General features: G+C 42.2%; 1 long non-coding RNA gene across 1 annotated transcript; it reads right to left on the bottom strand.

Moving 5' to 3' along the window:
• Nucleotides 1-16,195, bottom strand: LOC138689445 (uncharacterized). The gene is made up of 3 exons (XR_011328278.1): nt 15,914-16,195; nt 12,127-12,213; nt 1-1,016 (listed from the first exon to the last, which is right to left on the bottom strand). It is a non-coding gene; the product is annotated as an uncharacterized lncRNA (long non-coding RNA).
• Between the last annotated feature and the right edge of the window lie 5,896 nt (nt 16,196-22,091).

The raw sequence follows: 22,091 nt of genomic DNA, 5'->3' as shown, positions 1-22,091 counted from the left end.
CTTTAATCCCCTCATTATTTGTACACTTGGTGGTGGATTCAGAAAGCAGGAGCCTGCTGATGACGAGTGCTAGCTTTTCGCACAAGTTTGGTTTTCAGTGCAGTGTCCTGAAAATACCGCTTGATTAAAAATATTAATCACCACCTGCGTTCTCAGCAGAGGCAGGATAGATGCGCCTTCGCCCTGTACAAGGGAGTGCGCGGTGTGGCTGTGACAGCAGCTCAACCAGACACCACGTGGGAAATCCGAGTTCAGGATTTAAACGTGCTTTTCCACTCTGGCCATGAGGGACTGAGAGCTGGGGGGGGGGGGGCGGATAAAAAAAAAAAAAAAAAAAACAAAACACCAAAAACCAACCCTTTTCGTGCTGCTCAGAAGCGACCTCTGCGGCTGCTCGGGGAGTGAAGTTCAACAGCCCAGAGCTGAGAGCGCAGGGCAGATGCGGCACGGAACCGCCGGCTTCGGGGTCGGGAAAAATCAAACAGCAACCAAAAATGGAAGGGGGGGGACACCCACCAGGGAAGGGCAATTGGCTGAAAAGCGTTATTCTGCGCTTTGTAATGAGGAGTCACACCCCAGCCATCGGAACTCGCTCTGAAGCGGCTGTTTTAACGTGTGGCTAAACACAATGCTACTCCGCAGGGTGCACAATTACGGAGTCATGTGCGCGATCTCCAGGTGCCGAAGACATCTAGCGCCAGATTTTCAAAGGCGCCCGGTTGCCCGACAGGCTGAGCTCTGAAAATATCCCAGGACCGGCGGGGGCTGACCGGAGGAGCCCCCGACGAAGGGCTGCCAGCCCGGCCCGGCCCGGGGTGCGAGCCCCCCGCCACCGGGCTTCACCGACCTGATCGGCGGCTTCGGTCCGCGGTCGTGGAACCGGGGCGGGATGGCCGGGCTGGGGGGGGACGGGGGGACCATCCGCAGTCACGGCTGGGTCGCCGCAATTTCACCTTCGTGACTTTCTTCTGGAGTATTTCATAAAATCGCCTCGCCATCGGGGACCTCTAAAAGGCCTGTAAAAGTTTAATAGGGAAATGTCATAAGGCATCACGCAGGAATTTCAGTTCATCACATTTTTTATGGTGGCATTAACTTTTACGTATTTGTGAGTAATTAACAGCGTGGCTGTTGAAAGAGATTTGAAGACACACACCACACCACCCCCACCACCCTTTTTTCTCTCCTTTTCTAAAATGGTGCAAATCCAGTTTACCTCAGACATGACACCCACCAGGGTAGATGTGAAGTGAAAAGTACAAACACCACGGTTTGCCCATGTATGCAGGAAAACATATTAAAACCTACATATTCATCAACATGTCAATTAAATATTATTTTGCTATGCTTATTTTTGGTTGGTGTCCCCCCCCTGCAACTTTGTTTTACTAAAGCAGGGAAACACATACAGAACCCTTGCCTGCAGTAGATGCTTTTTTTTTTTTTTTTTTTTTTTTTAAACGGAGCCCAGATGCTGGTCAGGATTAAGGTTACACCAAACACATTCTACATTGCCATTTTCCAAACAGAATGAAGCAGATGGAAAAGATGGAAGAGGATAAGGCAGGAACGGAGCACCACTGAAAACTGCAAGCCCTGCACTAACGCTGTAGAGGAGCAAGAGCTCGGATGCCAGGAGAGACGGAAAGAAACCAGGCGTATCGACTCTGCATATTGCATTCCTCGCATTTAAAATAAGTATTTTTAATTAAACAGCTGTCAGAATTTGTGCTTTAAACCTTATACTTAAAATGGGAAAATTCAGCTGCAACTGCTCACTGTAGTCTCCTTAGGGCTCAGTCCTAGAAGATGCAAAAGCCACTGGCCCCAGGCCACCAGAGTACTTAAGTATATGCGTAATTTTAAACATCAGCAGTCCCAGTGATTTTAAGCATATACTCCCTTAAAGTTAACCATGTACTCAGCACTTTGCAGGATCCGCCCAGAATACTCATACCAGCTCCTAGTTCAAGAAAATGAGTATCTGTACATCTGAGAAAACAAAGAAAATCTTCTTTTGAAATGGGCTAAAGATTTTTTGATTTCTAAAAGACTCGCGTTCACCAGTACTGGGAACTCAGATCAAACTGAAGTAAAATCTCTAGAGGAAGTTAGCTGAATCCATGCCTATTTGTAAAATACCACCATTTGGCAAATTCATTCTAGTATTTCAGGTGAAATTCTACAATAGCTGAGTTTACTCAGCACTGTGACTCAATCATATTATATCCATTGAAAATCTCTTGCAAAAACTGATTTTAAGATATTTTGTTGATATTATATAGGCACACACACAATACAGAGAAAGAAAACACAAACTGTTAAATATTCATGCTATGGGGAGAACACTTAGTAATGTCCCTTCATTTCAGCTGTACAAAGGCAGGCACAAATAACTGATAGAAAATTTAATAAAACAAAACAATTGCAATATTCCACATAAACAAGGTGTTGACCAGCTTTGAAACATTTGATCATGAAAGGGCCAGACAGAAATTCTACTGATCTACCTTTCAACAGTCACCCATAAATGTGTATTTCAAACTCTTAATTCTGTAATCTAACCCACATGGGGAGCTTTAGGACTTTACACACGCACAGAAGTCTGCATGGAGGGATGTGACTGATTTTCTGCTTTTAAGGCCTCCATCCTGTAATCTTGCTCAAATGTACATGGCCTAAAAGTAAGATTCTTAACTTCACAAGTATGTACCTCAGTGAAATTTACTTGCGTTAGAAACAAAAATTTAAGGACATTCAGACCAGCTTTGCTGGAACTTTTAGAACTCAGTACTGGAACTGTGAAACAAGGTCATTTTTATCTAACAGTTATCTATGCCTTTAAAGAGGCCCACAATCAAACCTTAGTTATATTACTTCTTTATAAAGGCTGATACGATCACATGCACTTTCAGTAAAACAAAGGCATTGGTCAGAAATGTTCACTTTCTCTGTAAAGCAGAACTCTGAGCTCCAGGCAGACTGAAGAATCATAAAAAAATACATAGTTTTCAAATATTTATTAAAAAATTGAGTATATCTGGCAAAAAAACCTAAACAACAACAACAAACCCAAAATTCAAACATTTAATGGTTGTTGCTTACATTCCAATGTTTATAATTAGGTACCTGAGAAAAATGTGCTCAAGAAGATTCATATTCATTCTATGTATTGCTAAGGAGTGTAACTATTATGAAACAAAGTATTTAAAAATAGTGTTTTTTCCTACCTTGAAGAAACATAGTTAATGACCTACATTTTCCAGTGGCATGGGTTCATGTAATCACTGAGCACTGCAGCCTTCCCTATGTAATCCTGACCCTCCAGATTCACTAACTTCCTATTGTATTCTTTTACTTTGTCTATTCTTAGACTGTATGTTCTTAAAGACTACCTTATACATAGGTGTGGAGTAGCCAGCACACTACACTTTCTGTTTAAACACAGGGATGATCGCAGTAAATAACGCTGAAGCAGCACGAGGAACATAACTTCTGAATGTCAGTGATCAGTGTTGCCATGGGCTGTAATGATCCACTGGTAGTTATGAACAGTTACACAGGATAATGGAGTCCTGGATTCAGCTATCACCATTTAAGAATCTTCTCTTTTTTTTTTTTTTTTAAAGGACTTTGCAATACTTCAAAATTCATTACTTTTCCTGTATCAATAGCCATGACATAGCATCTTTCTTAAAAAAAAACCAACCAAACAAACAAATAAAACACCGCCAAAAAAAAAAGAAAAACCACCAAATACCCAAACATGAAGCACTACAGTTGAGTTGTGATGCAAATGAGTGCATATTTTTCTACCACCTCTAGAGGTACAAAAATAATCTAAAATTGACATTCTACTATGGGAAGAAAGAAAAAACCCAACAACAAAATCAAGCCAAAGACTTGGAAAGTAATGTCCAGACAACTAGAGACTAATTAGCCTGGCCTCAGTGAGATGTAGAACTTAAGTTCTTTTTCCTCTGGAGGGGGAAGAGATGTAGAGGAAAATAAACAGATAAGATGCAACATAGGTTTAATAAAGGCAATCATGCCAGACAAATCTGATGTCTTTCTTTGATAAGAAGATTTTTCTTGGTAAAGGAAAACACAGTTCATCTCACCCACCTTAAATTCAGTAAAGCATTTGATCTGGTGCCACATGCGAAAATACAAGTTAAACTGGAAAATGTGAAGATTAGTGCAAGAAAAGTTTTGTGGGTAAAAAATGGCTAAAAAACCCATGCTGAATTGTGTTGAAATGGGAACTCTTGGGCTAGAGCGAGTGCTTTAAAAGCTCTTCCAGCACTGGTCTCAGAACTGGTGCTACTTATCGCTTTTAAGCTATATGAGCACAAGGAATTGAAAAAAAAGTGTTAATATAGCTAGTTACTGACAAAATCAAAAAGCATCAATACAGAAAGCTGGAATATCCTAAATGAAGAACTGGATGAGGTTCTGGAACAGCACAGGAATCCTGAGGAATGGACTGGTGGAATGCAGTAATAAGATTAATGCAAATCACAAGGCTGTTCACACAGGGACTAACAGCCAAAATTCTTGTAAACTGGGAATTCATCACAGTTAATAGAGAAGGATGAAGACTCAGAAGCATTATTTAGTCACAGAAATGACTAAACATCACAAAAATGAAGATGACAAATGTGATCTAAAGACCAGGTAAGGCACATCCAGATGTTACGGCAACAGCTCTCTTGCAGAATTCTGGGTACGGTTTATATTCAAGAATGATACAAGAAAACTAGAATAGTCATAGAAAAGGCTTCCTAAGATGGTTATAAGAGCAAAGAATCTATTATGAGAAAAGACTGAAGTTTTATTTCAGCTAATTCCAACAAAAGAAAGGCTGATATGGGATAGGGTTAGTTTGTATACATAGATTATGGCTTGAACACAGGTATTTAAACTAAAGGGTTATGTTGACACCAAATATATATAAAGGCCTAAGTACATTTAAGATGATAGCTAGATTAGAATGTCTTATTATTACAAAATTAGATTTAAAAAAATCCTTCTAGTGAGGCTACCAGGCTGAAAAGGACTAACTGTTTTTATGCTGGGGCTTGATGTCCTTATGGTCAAAATGAGGTATAGTTGCCTCAAAAGCCTGGCATAAGACAGCTAAGGGAGGCTCCTCAAGCCCAACGTTAGGAAGTCCAAACAGAGGGGTTAACCAGTACCAGCAGCCCCCTTTGAAAGCTCACCTGCAACCTGGTGGATGATCAATAAAGAAGATACAATTAGTTTACTGGGGGCAAGTTCAAAATTTGTTTATTGTCACTGTGGAACATACAGATACAGTGGTGAACTTTGATAGCTTTGCCATTAATTTCCCCACTTTGCATCAGTGAAGTCAGGAAAATCTCTTTGCAATATTGTGAAGATACATTTATGGTGGTTAAAAAGTATTCAGATACTATAATGAAAACTAAAATCATCACGAAAATCCATTACAATTAGTAATTCTGTATTTACTGCAGCACTTGAATTATATGCAATAAATAAAATATGTAAGCAAACATCAAATAGCAAGGATAAAAGGAAAATCTGAAAAAAAACATTCATTGAATGAGACAGGGTTTGAGAAGGCAGGTTATATGATTTGATTTATAATTAAGAGACTGCATCGCAGTGTGAGGAACTGGATTAAGATGGGCAAAAGTGTCAGAACTGTACACAGGAAAACTGAACACACTGCTCAGTTCCCTGTTAAATTCATCCGGGTCACAAGAGTGTAAAGAAGCATGAAATAGAGAGAGTGAGTAATATGTAGGCTGACCCAGCCCTGGAGTACGCACAAGCTCAGCAAATTCTCTGTGTCAGACAGTGCTTGGAGAACTAAGCAGTGATCCTTGTTGTAGTCAAGGCTACACACTGTCACCTCAGCAGTGCAACGGTCCTCTAGTTCTGCAGAGAACTGTTGAAAGCAGCAGCTTTTCTAAGGGTAAAGCTTTCCAAAAAGCCAGAGAGCGTGGCACCTCCCCAGAAGACCATAAAAGGCTCACATTGCATTTCTAGTTTTTGATAACAGCTTTTCATTTCCATCATAAATAACATCACCAGGAATATGTATCACTTATTTCTTTCCATCTAAGGTCTCTTAATCTCTCCAGACAAAACATACCTGCTTTAGCGATACTTTTCCTTAGCAAACCAACCATAGCTGCCCTTCTTGGGATCTTCTATTCTTAACTGTTTGACCACTGGAGATTTTTTAAATGATTTCAAATGCACGGTGTTCCATGCTGTCAAAGATTCCTTCCTTGCACCTGCCACCTCTTCATGTTTCTATAAACAATAATAGGCAGGGGCATGGAGCTGAAAAGCATCTTCAGTTTGGTTTTTTTTTTCCTTCTTGTTTTTTTTTTTTTTCTTTTTCTTTTTTCAGTGTTCTGACCAGATAACTGCATGAAAGACCAAGAGGACACCTCACATCCATAAATTGTATCTTCATGTCATCAACGTTTTGGACAAAACCAGAATCCCGTAACTTTTCTGTTGTTGTTTTCTTCTTTCTTCAAATGCTTTTCAGATTTAACTTTGGTTCATCTCAACACTAGCAACTATGTCTATTATTTTTTAAAAGGGACATTAACAGAGTTATTCTGCTCATTTTGTGAATAGCAGGAGAGTGAAAAAGTTTAGCAAGAAAATGATAATCTAAGACTCATGTTATTTTGCATTTGCAAGCAAACATTCCTATTCCAGGTCATATTAGAACTTTTTATGAAATTAATGCTTTCTGAGTAATAATAAGACAAAACATATTATAATTTCCATCTAATATTGAAAATTAACATTATCTCACAATTCCACTTCCATTGTCAGGCTGACCCACTTGGAGTTCACAAGAATAGTGCATTTGGAAAACCAGTTCTTTTTCTCCCCCTTGTCTTCAGGCACGGCATTTTCAGCAGAGTTTTTTTTGTAGCCAAGGATCAAGACATGAACATGCACAAGGAGGCGAGTAACTGTCTGGCAGCAGTATTGCACTAAAGAAGCCAGTGGTTATAATGGATCACAAACTGAATTTGAGTCAACGCAATAAAGATAATACATCACAGAAATATTTAATAAGGCTGCTTTACGTAGGACACCCATGACAATTATCTTGCTCAACCCAGTGTTGGTGAAATCTCAGCTGGAATACTGAATCCATTTTCAGGTACCACATAAAAAACATAAAACCAGATATAAACCAACTGGAAAGAGCACAAAGAGAGCAACAAGAATGCTGGGAGGCTGAGAAAATCTAACTCCCAAGAACAAACAGAAAGATGGGATTTGCTTAATAAAAAGAAAAAAAAAAAAGAGGAGAGACATCATGTGAGAATTGAGAGGGGACAAAATACCAATAGTCCATTTTGTTACAGTAAAGGTCAGCAATCAAACATTCATGTCCACTGAAAGTAGAATAGGTAATAGACTTAATTCACAGCAAGATCTGGTAAAGTAACAAAAGTGACATTTAAACAATGAAAACACTAGCATGGGAAGTTGCGGAATGCCCTGCATTTCAGATTTTTTTAAGGACAGGATATAAAAACATCTGTATGCGATACAGATAAGCACATCTCTCTTGTCTCAGAGTCAGGACGGGATCTAAGGACCTCCTGATGTCTCTATGACAGCTATATTTATTATTATAGCAATACAGGAAGAAAAATGCTGGTGAGAAAGGAATATTTCAATTAAAAAATTGGACTTTTAGATGAAGAACACACCACTCTGGGTCACTGTCTCAGGCTACTATTTCAGGAAGTTACTTGGAGGACTTTTTTGCAACTGCCAGCTCCAGAACAGATGAGGGAGTGCATTAAGTGCATCACTTATGCAAATATATATGCACTCTGAGTTTAAAGTTTACAAGGCATTTCAGATTAAACGTTTGTTAATTTTATTTTTTCTAAGTCAAACTACTTTGATACATTTTTGTTGAAGATCTTCACTGAGCTCCACCTCAGCCCACAGTAGCATGACATCACCTACAGTAATTGTTAATAAGGTCAAACACTGTTTCTTTGATTAATTTGCTCTGTTACCTCTTGTTCATAAAATCACAGTGCAGTTTTTCCTTACAAAATGGCTATTTTGCAGAGGCTTTTTCACTGGACGTCCATAACATTGAAAGTGTCTTTCCATTCCTTGCTTCTACCCACTTTTCAGCATCTTTCCCTGCCTCTTACAGATGTTGTACGAATCAGGGTAAGCTCAAGTTTCTAATGAGTTTGTTCTGAAGAAGTTTATTAATACCATTCTACATCTATTCAATGGTAAATCACCTACATTGATGAGCAAGGCCATGTACAACCATTAAGAAGTTGTTCTTTGTGTTCATAAATTCTTTCTCCTGGCTCGACAGACCATGTTTACTCCTTGAACCCCCATAACTCTTATTTGATTCACAGACTGTACCCAGGAAAAAATCTAGGTAATTTCTTATGCATTGCCAAGCTTTATGACACAGAAGGATCAGCACCTTCTCCAGACAGATACATAAAAAAAATCCCATGACAATACCCTTGACATAAAACTGGCTAGTTTTCAGTTGGAAGTAATCAGAAATTATGCTCTTCCACAGATGGCAATGGGTTTCTGCATGTGAAGGAAAGTCTTTGTTTTGTATTCTTCCTCCACAGCTGAGATCTGCCCAGGTTTCTAGGAATGCAATTTTGTCATCCTGATGTGTGGCCACTGCTCCTGGCCATCCCGGTTCCGCACCAGTACCCTGTGTATCAGTCACTGCTAGCTCACTATACCCAGAAACAGTACACCATTGAGTAAACTGCTCCAGATAAATCCTGTACAGAAGTAGCAGGTTGATTATGAAGCTGCAGAACTAAGTCTTTCCACCTGTGCAACCTCACAGGAATATGCATTGTAATGGATTTACCAGTTTCTTCTTCATGCAACCTTGCAGCATTTTGAAAAAGAAGTTGCATAGGCAAAAATCAATGGATGCCAGGAGAAAAGGAACAGTGATTTGTCAGGTTGACCCACAGAATTCCCAAATTCCTGAGAATTCCCTGTCAGCACACTGTGAAAAAAACCATATCGCTGAGTAGCAGAACTCCACTCCATGGGATAACTGCCCAGAATATTTTGAGAGGTAAATTAATACAAGAAAGAACCGTGCACCCAATCAAGAGTGAAAATACCTTAAATCAGCATAACAAAGCAGGGTGAGTGTACTTGTGCTCAATATAGTTAAATAGCTGTAATTAGATCAAACAAACTAGATTGATGTATCATCCCTTTGTAGACATGGCCTCAGAAGGTAGGTCAGGAGCTAAGTTCAGTAAAACAGTTTTAGTACTGCAGCTTTTATCTAACAAGGCACAGCCACACACTTACTCGAAAGTAAATACTACTTAGAAGAATCGCTGAATTCCAAAGAAAAAGAGTTTATAGAGAAGACAGCATTCTTTAATAATAACCTGAACTTCTGTCAGTAATAAAACTCTCCTAGCTGATTTGATGATATCCCTTTTGGATAAATAACGTACAAAATTTTGGTTATAAATTCATTTGTTTCAAGACACTTAAAGGTTTTTATTGAGTTGTTCCCTCATCAGTTAAGGTGTCTACACAGAAAGGGTGAATTCTAATTTGCTTTGTTCTTTCAGAACCTTTTAATTACATTTTAAGAAAATAATGTAGAATAACGTTGCATGAAATATGGTTACTAAATTTCAGAGATGAGCAAAACATAAGGTAGCAGATGGTATGAAGAGGATATATGTGAAGATATGTAAATAGTAGGGAACCTCACAAAATCAAAAACGTAAGGCAGAACTGAAAGCACGTGCAAGACCCCTGGGAGAGCTGAGCTGAGGAGAAGCAGCAACAACTGAGCTGAAAGATATCAGACTTTCCTTACTCAAAAATGACAAAACACCAACAGGAAGCTCTAATCTAGTAGAAGGAAAGACCCATCATAACTAGGGGAGTCAAGATTGTTGTGAAGGGTCCTTAAAGTAAACATGGAAGAAGTGGAGGAAACAAGGACAGAGTTTGCAGGTGCCAACAAATATATTCATCAAACACTGTTTGAATAAAAAGAACCCCCTCAACCCCCAACTATTTCAGAATTGTAATCAATAAGTAATGAAGACATTGTGAAAGAGCTAATAGTAGAAAATAACCTTGTATTGAATAAAGACAAGATGAATTGTTTAAATTAGGCAGAAGACCAAACAAAGAGCAGCTTGGTAACTAATCAGAAGAGTTCTAATCATCAGAAACAGCCACAGCATTACTATGGGGTTAGGAAGAGATGTAGTCTGCGCATTAGCATCATTTGGTACAGAACCTCCAGTCCAAGTCATATGAATTATTGCAGCTGCACAGATTGCCGTCTGGTAGCTCTGTCTTCTATGATATAGCCCGATAAATTAGCAAGTAGATGATGACACATCTGCATATCATAGCAGAGTCTGGGTGAAGACCAGGAAGGTCTTTCTAATCTTTTGATCAAAAGGTTATCAGTAACAGACCAATACTGTTAAATGGAACTCACCAAATACTACTTTCATGTAGAGGATATTTAAAGGTGAAGGGAGGCACGCTTGAGAAGTGGGACTTAGTTGACAACCGCAATTCAGTTGAAGGAATAGCTGGAAAACAGTAACTATTCTAAACATTTATATTTCAAATAGTTGTTAGAAATTAGGGAAAAAAGCAGTTACTCCCTCTTTTCCTGTGGGATTTGTTCTAGCCAGTGATAGGCCTGTGAAATACTTCACTAATTTATCAAGTTGTTAGAATTAATCCCAATGAATATTCTACCAAATGCGGGAGGCAGGGGGAAGGAGAAACCAGTGACCTGGTGTTACAAGAGCACCTAGCACCTACATTCAGAAGTTGAAGAGCATTTTCTTTCTTTGTTTCCACCAAAAATATTACCATCTTAAAGATGTCTTTACATGTCTCCATCTCCAACAGAAAAGCCAGAAACTGCAATAAGATGACAGGGATACTGAAATGTAGATGGCAAGGGTGCAGAGTTTGGTTGACAAGTCTCCGGAATTGCAAAGAGGAAAGGCTGGGCCACAGATTTTCTTAACATGTCTGTTTACTAATCACCAAATAAACTCAGTTAATAAAACCTGGGAAGCTGAAGAGCTGCTGATTTCTGAAGTGGCCCTTCCATGCAGCTGTGGAGAATACCACATCAGTGTCAGGAAGTAACATACCTTGTTCTGTGAACCAAGAGAACACACTGAGAAGACACCAAACTGCCCAACAACCTGTCTGCAGCTACTGAAAAATTTCATTGCATTCTGAGCGTCCAAAAAAGTGTAGCAGAGAGAAAATGGCAGCACTGTATGCAAAAGACAACATTAAAGAAATATGGGACAACTATCTAAACATACTGCATGATTGCTGAGCCCATGGAAGTCACCCTCGTGGTGCTCCCTCCATTACGAAGATGCAGTTGGTGACAGGTGGCTCTCTCCCTCTGTCTCATGCCAAGCACATTTCCATAGCAGAACACCACAAAGGTCACTGAGTCTAAATCACAACTATTCTCATTTTGTATCTTCTTCTGCCCCAAGTTCAATTTGTCTAGGTGATTTATGAGGTGAACTCTGACTATGCAAGGCTTCTCTCCTTCTGAATGGAGGAACAATTCAGATAAGAAACAAATCTCTTCTGAGTTAATAGAGGAAACTGGACTTAACCGCATTTACTAAGGTATTTATTATACATCTAGGCCAGATGAAGCTTAGCACATTTAATACATATAAAACTGCAGATAGCTGCTAGGAAGAGCAGAAAACAAACAAAACAGGTTCACAAGTTTCTCAATAATTTAAATTAAGCCGCTAAAGTAACAGAAAAGCAAGAGTTGTGGCAATAGCAACAGATATCTATCAATTCCAGCTTGCTACTTATAGCAACACACACGAATTGAGAAGCAGTTGGCTCTATGTCCCCTTAGATACCCTCTGGCTGAGGGACTGCTAAATTGTAATCAGTGCGAATACATAATCCCCAACAGGCACTGCATTACTTTTGTGGCTGTTGATTTCATAAATTGTCTTGAGGTTCTTTGTCATGAAAGACATTGTATATAATTACAGAAAAAAGACAACTGCAACTTACGGGCCTGGTCCTGTGAAAGACGCATGTTCTTCGATGACTCAGCAGTTCATGGGGGATCATCAGCACTTTGTAGATGGCAGCCCAATGCTAAGAGGTAATTTGCAAGAAATAAGTCTCTATGGTATAACTTCAACGTAGCAGTTCAGAAAAGACCATGTGTAGAATTCTTAAAACGCAATGAAATCACAGAATTAAAAATGTTAAGTATAAAAACCATTATTAAGTCATCCAAGTCCATTTACAATTATTGATGGTAAATCCATCTACTCCAGATGGGAAGAGGTCACTCTCTTCTTTTTCCAGGGCAAGTCTATGAATAATTTGAGTGATTAAAGCTCAAAGCAGGTGTGAAAATGAAAAAGACCAGGAAAGCACATGGGAAAGAAACCACACTCACATGAAGCTACTTAGCTTTCATTCTGCAATCAAAAAAGGCACCCTCCATTCCCCCCCGTCTATACAGCCACAAAATACAGATGAGTTTGTACATTTTTTTCCAAAAGAGTTGTCACTTTTAAAGGCACATTGAAATCTTATTTTTACTTTTTAGGTCTTCCTTCTTCCATCAGAGATGACCTAAATTCTGAGCTGAAGCATTCACAGGATCCTTGCTTGGAATATAAAACAACAGCAAAAACATCAGGCTGCAAAAGAAGCAAAATAATAGGAGGGAAAATTACAGTGAAGACCTCCCTGAATAACAGGAGGTCACAAACACTGCAGAAATAGATGCTGAAGTAGTACTATCCAGAGAGAGTGGACACAAAGTGATTGCATTTACAGAAACCTAGCAGAAGACAGGTGGGCAGGATGTGAATCTAAGCAAACGGCCACAGTTCTGGGAATACCCAACAGTTCTCAAAATTTTCCCTCAAATGTATCACTGTATTCTTTGTGCAAAAAATGTCAGAAACACCAAAATCCAAGAGTCTCATGTTACAAAAAAAAAAACAACTTGAAAGCTTACTAGGAAAGTATTCAAATAGAATTAAACAAGTACAGAAAGGGGTAGAGGCTATATTTTATACACTAAAGAGAAAAATATATGGAAAACACTTATACAACCAGGTAATCAGTAGTATAGACTACAGAACATTCATGCAGCTCATTATTTGAAAAAAAACCCCCACCAGTATTTGCAGATACATTTGTTTGTATTTTATCATCTTAAACCGTTGACAGAAACTAAGATTATAATCTGTGCCTTTTTAAAATTCCATTCAACAGATGTTCATAAACAGACTTGAGCCAAATTTCAGTTCCCCAAAAGGATATTCAGCCAGAGAACTTCTACAAATGGATGATAAAGTCCTGCTTTTTCCCTTGTAATGATTGTTTTTCTGAGACATCAAATCCTCTCTTAGCCTCATTACAAGTTCCCACCAGCATAAAACGTATATTTCTTTCCATTTCCTATAGTATTGTTTTCCAAAAATGGTATTGACGTTCCCACCACAGGACAACTTGCCCTCACTTTTTATGTCATCTCCTCAATACAGTATGAAGTGATTGTCTCAGTGACAAGGCTCTGTTCTTTCAAAAAGATGAAAAAAAATCCAACTGGTACTAATAAATATTTACTTAATGTAAGGAAAAAGGAATCCAACAATTAAGTATGAAAATTACAGAGGAAAAAAAACACGTTTAGAAAGGCAAAGCTGTAAGAAGTTCAGTCCTTTTTATGAGAATGACTGCTCAATAGCTCCTTTTGGGACACAGTGAGATGACTTCTTTAAAAGTATAGTCTAGAAATACCCCAAAATCACAGAAGTTATAAGTCACTTGAGGATTTAAGATGCAAAACAAAATTAAGAAATATCAGGACACATAATGAAAATGGTGGAATGAAAACAGTGTTGCACTTACTTGTCTATGTTAAAAGGGGGAGGGGGGGCTGAAGTGGAAGGTTTTATTTTTACTTAATTACTCTCAGTGTTCACTGGGGACTCCTTCCAAAGTGTATTTTATATTTGGACCTAAATGCAACTAGGATTCAGCCTTGATCTTATTCCTTATGACAATACGTTTCTTAAATTAGAAGTCCCACAACTAAAATGTTGACACCACCACTAACGTTCCTCCAGCACCTAAGAGTCTCTCATGTGTTATCAATCTATTAATACGGGAAGCAGTTAGCATAGGAAAAAAACCAAGGCGATTGTTTAAAAAAAACAATCCAGAAAATAATACTTTGTAGGCTTGTAGCATCTTTTATCCAAGGTTTTCAACGTACTTTTAAATATGAAGTCTCCAAACACTTTAAAAAAATAAAACCCACCCAACTTTAAGGAATTTTGAAAATGATAATACATTAATTGAGTGAGCATCCACCTGTGATGCAATTACAAGAGTCTCCTACTGCAGCATGTCACACATATTCAATCCACCTTCTGGTTACAGCTTCCAAGTTTGTGGTATGTCGAAGGAACAGCAGAGCTGGTTAAAGATTTTCTCTTGCTTCACATACTCTGCAAGCTTCTCATTAACTCATACATGACTTTAATCAGTGCCGAAGCACACAATTCTTTCAGCATGCATCAGGACTGGTCTGGAAAAAAACCCTCACTCAATAAAATATTATTATAACCATGAATTAGTAAAGAAAAGGGCAACCTTTTTTCTACAGTGACTGCTGATTTTCATATATAAAGGGTTAAACCGACCTTCACTGATCCAGAAGAGGTAATAAAATAGAACTTTAAGGACAAAAATGGAGCACTTCAAGAGATTATTATGAAGAGCTACATTCAAGATGAGGGAAGACAAAACCTTATTCTTAAAGCACAGATGCTTCTAAAACAAGAGATCACGCGTTTTAAAAAGCACACTACCAGCCCCATATAATGAATAAGCAAAACGAGGGGAATCAGTTTTTTTTCCCTCGCAGGGCTGTGGAGCTCAGAGGAAAGGGGGCATTCAGTCGATCTGCTAGCAGAGCCAGATGCATGCTTTGCACTTCTGCAGGGCTGTGGAGCTGGTATTGGTTGGGGGGGGGGGGGGGGGATGAAAACAGAGTAAGCCTGAGAAAAACCCATCAGAGCTCCTGTCCTCCCCTTTCAGCGTTAATGGGAGGGATACAAGTCTATGGGAGCTGCAGTGGGGGATGGGGCTGGCAGAGGGGGTGGGGAGAAGCAGAGCAAGGCCTTACAATCATCAGCAGCTCTTGTTCTCCTCTCCTTTCAGCGTTAACAGGAGGATGTGAAGCTCATGTAGCTGGGAATGGGATGGGGGAAGCAGAGCAGGATCATAGTTTAGCTTTTGTCCTCTCTCCACAGGGTTAATAGGAGGACACGAAGCCTGTGTAACCGGCATAGGGGGAGGGGATGGGGGGGGAGGTTTAAGGCCTTAGATCACAGTTTCGTGCCCTGCTCTCCCTGCAGGGTTAACGGGAGGATGTGAAGCTCTCGTCTAGGGGCAGCTTTAGGGTTTGTGGGGTCCTGTAGAAAGTCAAACGGGGGGGGGAAGGGGGCGACCTGGGGCAAACTTCCCTAAACGTGGCGGTGCGTTTCGGCCACTCAGAGGTCTGCTTATCCAGAAAAATGAGCCACTAAGTTGCCCGTGGGCTGGCGGTGGCCATCGGCGGGGTGGGGTGAGCCCAGCTCCTTATCTGTAGGGCGCAGGAAGAGCGGCCTCCCCGTCTGATGGTGAGGGCCGGAGGGAGGGCCCAGGTGTGCTGACAGAAACGCGGGCCTTTCAGAAAGGGGGTGGAAAACCGAACACGGGTGGGGAGGCGAAGGGAAAGGGGCAGCCCCGGGGCCCGCCTGGAAACTGCTCCCAGGGCGCTCACCTGCCCGGAAGACACCGCGTCGCGGGTGGTGGTGTGTGTGTGAGGGGGGGTATTTAAGCACGGCCCCAGACCCTCACCCTAAACCCGGGGAAAGTTTCCCGGAACTTTGCCGTTCGCCCCGGCGAGGGGAGCCGTGAGGCGGCGGGCTGCCGGCCGCCCCCTCAGAGACACACACACACCCCCCCGCCACGGGAGGGGGAGGGGGCGCTGTTCCCGGCTCCGCGCCGCGTTTTCCCGCTCACCCCCCTCCCTCGCGCAGAGCTCCCCGTGCCTCCTCACTCCTCCGCGACTCCGGTCCCCTCCGCCAGAGCCGGCACTTTTTCACCTCCCCTCCCCCTCTCCGCTTCCTCCCGACTTATCCCGACCAAGGCCGCGGGGTGAGGGTGGGGGAGAGGGAGACTTTTCTTCCCGTTTCTGTAACGGTATCCCGCTACGGGAGAGCGGGACGGAGCTTCTTTTTCCGGGTGAAGGAGGAGAGGCGGTTGGGACTACTTGGCGTTCCTGCCACGGTCTCGGCGGAAGGAGCTCGCTGTGCGAGAGGCTACGCGGTGCTGCGGCTCTTCTCAGCGCTTCCTGGAAACTCCCGCTTAGGAGCGAGGAGGGGGGGGTGGGAGAGAGAGAGTCCCAGGCCGGGAACAGGCGGGGAGAGGGGGGGGGGGGACGACGGACACACGGCACAGCAGAGCCCCCTCCCCGCTGCTGCACCGGGGACGCGCACACGCAGCCCGGACAGCCCCCGCGGCCGCTAACACCCCTCAAACCGACCCCCCCCCCCCCCTTCTTCTTCTTCCTGTGCAGATGGAGCAGAGAGAAGTGAGGGATAAACTCCCTCATAACAGCCGTGCAGGCTTGGGGGGCGGGCACCCCTTTTCCCCCTTCATAACCCGGGGAGCGTCCCTCAGTACCCCCCCGTCCCCGAAAGAGAGGCAGCGGGAGAACGTGAGGGGGTGGCCGGGGGACGAAGAGCCCTTCATCCCGGCCTTGGCAGGGAGGAGGCATGGGGAGAAGCAGCCTGGCTGGGGAGGGGGGCAGGGGGCAGCGACCCTCCAAAACTGCCCCTTTCCCCCCCACACACCGTGTTTCCCTGCGTGCACGATGCCCCACGGTGGCTCCCCGCCCCTCCGTGCCCCCCGTGGGCCGGGAGGGCGGTGGGAGAGGGCAGGCGGCAGCGGCGGCGAGTTAATGCGAGAGCGGCTGAGCGCCCGGGGGGGGGGGAGGGGAGGCCGAGTTTGTAAATGGAAACACTGGTACATAAGCATTTAGCACAATCGGGCTGGAAAGCTCCAACTGCAAAGGGCTGAGAACAAAAAAAAAAAAAAAAAAAAAAAAAAAAAAAAAAAAGAAAGAAAAAAAGTAAAAACCCTCCCTTTGCTGCCCTCTGCCTGCCGCCGCGCTCGGCAAGGCGTGCGGTGCGGTGGCCGCTGAACTCTGGCTCCTGCTGCTTGCAGCCGGCTGTGGGACTGTGGAAGGGACCGCTGGTACCTGCTGAACCCACCGGGACCCTGCGGGGGCCTTGGCCCTGCCTGCCCTCCTTGGGACCTGGGCAGCCGGGACCTCCCCCTGCGCAGAGCTCCTCGCTTTAGACAGCAGAAGGAGAACTTGTCATGTCTTTTCCTGGGTGAAGAAATTGGGGAAATGGGGCGGGGGCAGCTCTCACACCTGTGTTCCTTTTCTTGCTCTGAATACAATAGGTTATCCTTTTTTCCTGGGTGTGGATGCACTCCCCCCCCCCCCCCTTCCAAACAACAGGCTTTCTTAAGGGGCTAAAACTCATTCCTGTTAGACTCAGCTAAAGGATACCTGCAAGTAGAGAGGGTTTTGGGGTCTACACTTTAGTACTTGCATTACTTAACGAGACAAGAGTAAGAATGCATAGCGTATGCAGGCCACAAAAAAAAATGAAGTGGAAAAAACAGGAGGGGAAAGCAAGTCTGCTGATAAATGCCCGTGATACACAAACAAGGACACACAGCATCAGTAAATACCGTATGGTTCATTAGATACGGGCTTTAGTGATTCTGCCTAACGGTTAAAGACCTTAGTTCCTCTGCCTTTTCTAGCTTGTTGCCTTTTACAAGCTCATCTCTCCAGCTCTGCCAGTTCCCAGAGTTTACCACCCTTCAAATGTGGAGTTGTTGATCCTCTCTGGTGTTGCAATGCAACTCTTTGACACCCTCCCCCCCCCCCTTCCTCCACTGAATCCGTGAGTTTCAGGGATGCTGGGACTACTTGCGAAAAGCAGGCAACATGTAATGAAATTATGTGGAAGAGAAGGATCCATTATAGCAGGTAGATACCCGTAAATCCTGTTAGCGGCCAAGCATTTCCATAGAAATTTCCTGATTCTAGATGCCCAGCACCTTTCATACGCTTCTATGTCCTTATCACCATTCCTAAACCTGTATGTGGCTTCATTTACAAACTTAAAATCCAAATGTAAATTGAGGGTGAAGGTTGTCCTCGGCCTCCTGATCTCTTTGAAGTTGCTGTCTCGTTCATCGGTTTTAGCTCTGAATTTTGTAGTTCAGGGTCTACTGGAAAGAGCAGCGTCCAGCTCTGGAGGACAAAGAGAGAAACATTATCGGCTTCACACTCTTCCAGCACCAGTCAATTAAAGATGATCTGTGCTCTGTTTTAGGCCTCAGCTCCCTTTTAATATCTTTTAGTTAGTTGCTTGCTTTGTTGCACTTTCATTATTTCGGTCTTTGTACTCCAATCAGTACAGAACGTCTTGTAAATATATGTATTTATTCTGTCAGTCTTGCGCTGCTTCCCTTCTACCATCAAAATATTAAAACACAAAAGCTCACTGATTACTCGTCAGCAGATCTGCGAATTTACACACAGGCAGCTTTCTTTGGAGCAAGTCAGCAAATTAAAAACAACTCCTTCAAAAAACTTTGACTGAGAATGGATTGTTTCCAGATCCTTTTTTTTCCTCAATAAAAAAGGCAGGTCCTGGGGAAAGCTAATAAACAGCCGCTATTGAAAAGCTGATAGCGCACCACATTCTGATGCTAGTTGTTTTGGAGTAATTGCAATCTTGTGTTTAGATAGCAGGAGATAGGAAAATGTCACTTTGTCTACATGTCCCATAAGAATAAATCATCCTGGATACTTCAAGGGGATAAAGTGTCTACCCACAAAGAGCTGATTCAATAGTCTGGACTGAAAAGCTTTACGTTGCCTGGTAGATAGTTTAAATTATCATGGGAGGATTATCAAAAGCCTAAAAAAAAAAACCCCAACACATTAAAATGAAGAACTCAAAGTCTTGTCCAACTGCAGGAAATTTGAGTGTTGGAGAGAAAAAGAAAAAAAGCCCACAGCTCCCTGATTTCATGAACTCTTAATTGAGGAAAAGTGGTTTATTCCTAAATGTCCTTTTAGTGTGCTCTAGTCTAAGTTATTGTTTGTCCTCTTGTTTTTATGGCAACCACTCCAGTATTGACTACTTTAATATTAACCACTTGAGAGTTTTCAGTGATTCCTGAGAACTGTGTGAGTGATAATGTGCCTCCCCCACCCACAGCCCAGCCCAGCACAGTGATCCTCAGCACCACTGTGTGAGATGTAAAGATGCACCTTGAAAAGGTTCAGGTTCTGCGATTAAGTATAAATCAATTATTCTGGCTGAATTTTGTTCAATTAATGATGTTAATTGCCTGGCTGGCAGACAATTTAGAATTTGAAACCGTTTCATAACTGATATATAAAGATTTTGCAGTTGGAAGTGATTTAACAGTATTGTTGATAATAGATCCAATACATATCCCTCTCCCGCTGTTTTGTTAGCTCTCCACTGCCAGGTAGAAGGGGAGTCCTGCTTGGTTAGGCAAAAAAAAGATAATCTGGTTGAGAATTGTGCTTTATTTTAAATAATTACCAGATCCAGTGTAGTATTTACACTTGTATTTTTAATGTTCCAGCTGACAACATTTTTTTATTTTTGAAGTTAATCAAGTGAGCAGAGATCACTCTCAATCCAGACTAGCAGAATCTAGTAAAAAAGGTGTTAGTTTTATATAGCTGCTGTTCTAGCGCTAAGTGCATATTAAACAGGGAAAGCTGTGGTTATCAGACCGGAGTACTTGATACTCAGTACTCCCACATGGTACGTTTGAAGTGATATTACTGAAATATACTGCAAGAGATGCTGCTCTTCATCTTTTGAGCCTCCTGCTAGGCCTCTGGCAGAGGATGAGGGAAGTTTACAGGAGCTTCCCAAATGGGAAAGGGGAAAAAAAAAAAGCCAGTTAAATGATGTATTTGTGAATCAGCAGCTGAAGAAACATTGTCATGTGAAGGGAATCCCGCTATTAATGAAAGAAATGTTTCCATGCCTGCATGCTTAAGTGAAAGCCTGTGCAACACTGCAATCCGGTCACAGCTCCTAAACCGTGCAAGCCCACACCATTTCCGTGCTCGATGTGCAGGCAGTAGAAACACGGGGGAGCAGAGAGAATGGCATCGTTTGTTTGAATGAGCTACTGTCGAGGGTGCCTGCGTTTGCCTTCCCCACCTTCTCACTGGAGACTATACTGCAGATCACAGGAACTATAGCCATGAGGATGAAGAGAGGTGGAGATTACCGAGCTGAAGCAAACACGTTAGAGAAGTCAGGCAAGTACTTTTGGAGGAGGAAATTTCAAGCACACTTTTCAACCCATTGCAGGACCTGTTTGGGATCTGGCAAGGCTGCACTAGTCCTAAGGCCAAAGAAGTAAAAAGCAGGTAAAAGATACAGGTGTCTCCTCTCTGTGGCTGCCAAGGAGAGGTAGTGAGAACACTCACTAGCACAAGACAGTGCAAAAATTGCCAAGGCAGCATGCTCATTTTTCAGAAAACACCCATTAGTGGAATTGTTTTCTTTGCTCAAATTTGATAAATCAGTTCAAGCCCGCACACATCCTGCAGGATACATTACACTCGAGTATCTAGCCTGTATTTCCAAACAGCTCTGTCACCCCACTAGTGATCATCTGTCGAAGGCACCTCATTGCAAGCTGTAGTCCTTCAAGACAAAAGAATTCAAAATATTTATACCCTCTTTTTAATGAATGGAAGATGCTCTTATGTATAAGCTCAAGACACAGCAGACACCAACAGAAGTAGCTAAACTTGTTTTATGTTTTGTGGTGATGTCAAGCTGCCCTCTTACAAATCTTTTTGCTGTTCTTCTGGCCTCAACAAATTTAGAATGATATTTCAAAGACCACTGATTATACCACTCAGTACCTGGAAAGAGAAAGAAGCCATGGATGGAGTTAAGAAGAGAGATAAAAGCAGTCTGTGGCCCAACCCCAAAATTTTCACAATGCACATGGGTTGGTTGTGTGAACTAGATGCAGAGAGCTACAGGGATGTTATGCTGCAATCCTACAACTGTGATTCTTGCACATTTAAGGCTGTATCTGATTATGCATTTGTATATTTTCTGAGTATGTAATTATCTGGCACAGTACATGCGGGTTATGGAGTAAACCCACTTGGGAGCGGTGCACTGAGAAGGGGAGAAAAGGTCTGCCTGTGGGTGGGTTTGTGTGTGTCGGTGATTTCAACAATCGGTGCGTACAGTGCAGAGAAAAGTCTTACCTGGGAAGAAACTGAGATAAAATCACGGCTTTGTGCTGTAAGCAGTTATTGCCTCCCTGTAGACTATGAGGAACCAGAGCACCTGCTCAGGCATAGTACCAAGCAGGTTACAGTCGAAGTAAAAGTTTCAGGCTTCTCAGAGTTGAGGAGTTAAAGAAATCTAAGTGTCCTTGCTGTAAATGCAAGGTAAATTATTCATTCTCTCTCTCCCTCCCCCTTCCCTCCCTCTAGTTCAGTTTTTCTTTTCATGCTTTAATCGTTTTGACACCAAGCTGTACAAAAGTAATTTAAAATTAACATGAGTGACACTTGGTAGATAGCAGGACCTAGCGCAGGGCTCCACCTTCTACTCGGGACTGTGGAAAGGGGCTCTGGATTGGCTGCAGGTCCTGAGGCAGCTGATGGGGACCATGGAAAAACATGGCAAACAATTAATTTGCTAATTTAGTTTTCTGTTTAATTTGAAACCAGAAAATTGTCAGGCACTCATCAGCCCACGAGCAAGGCTGAGTGGACTTAGGGCAGTACTGCACTCTTGACAGCAAAGAGGGGATGCATTTGATTAGCCAGCAAAGCAATTTCT

This window comes from Haliaeetus albicilla, chromosome 16, assembly GCF_947461875.1.
Source record: "Haliaeetus albicilla chromosome 16, bHalAlb1.1, whole genome shotgun sequence".
NCBI classification, from domain to species: domain Eukaryota; kingdom Metazoa; phylum Chordata; class Aves; order Accipitriformes; family Accipitridae; genus Haliaeetus; species Haliaeetus albicilla.
This window is presented reverse-complemented; position numbering and strand designations above follow the sequence as displayed.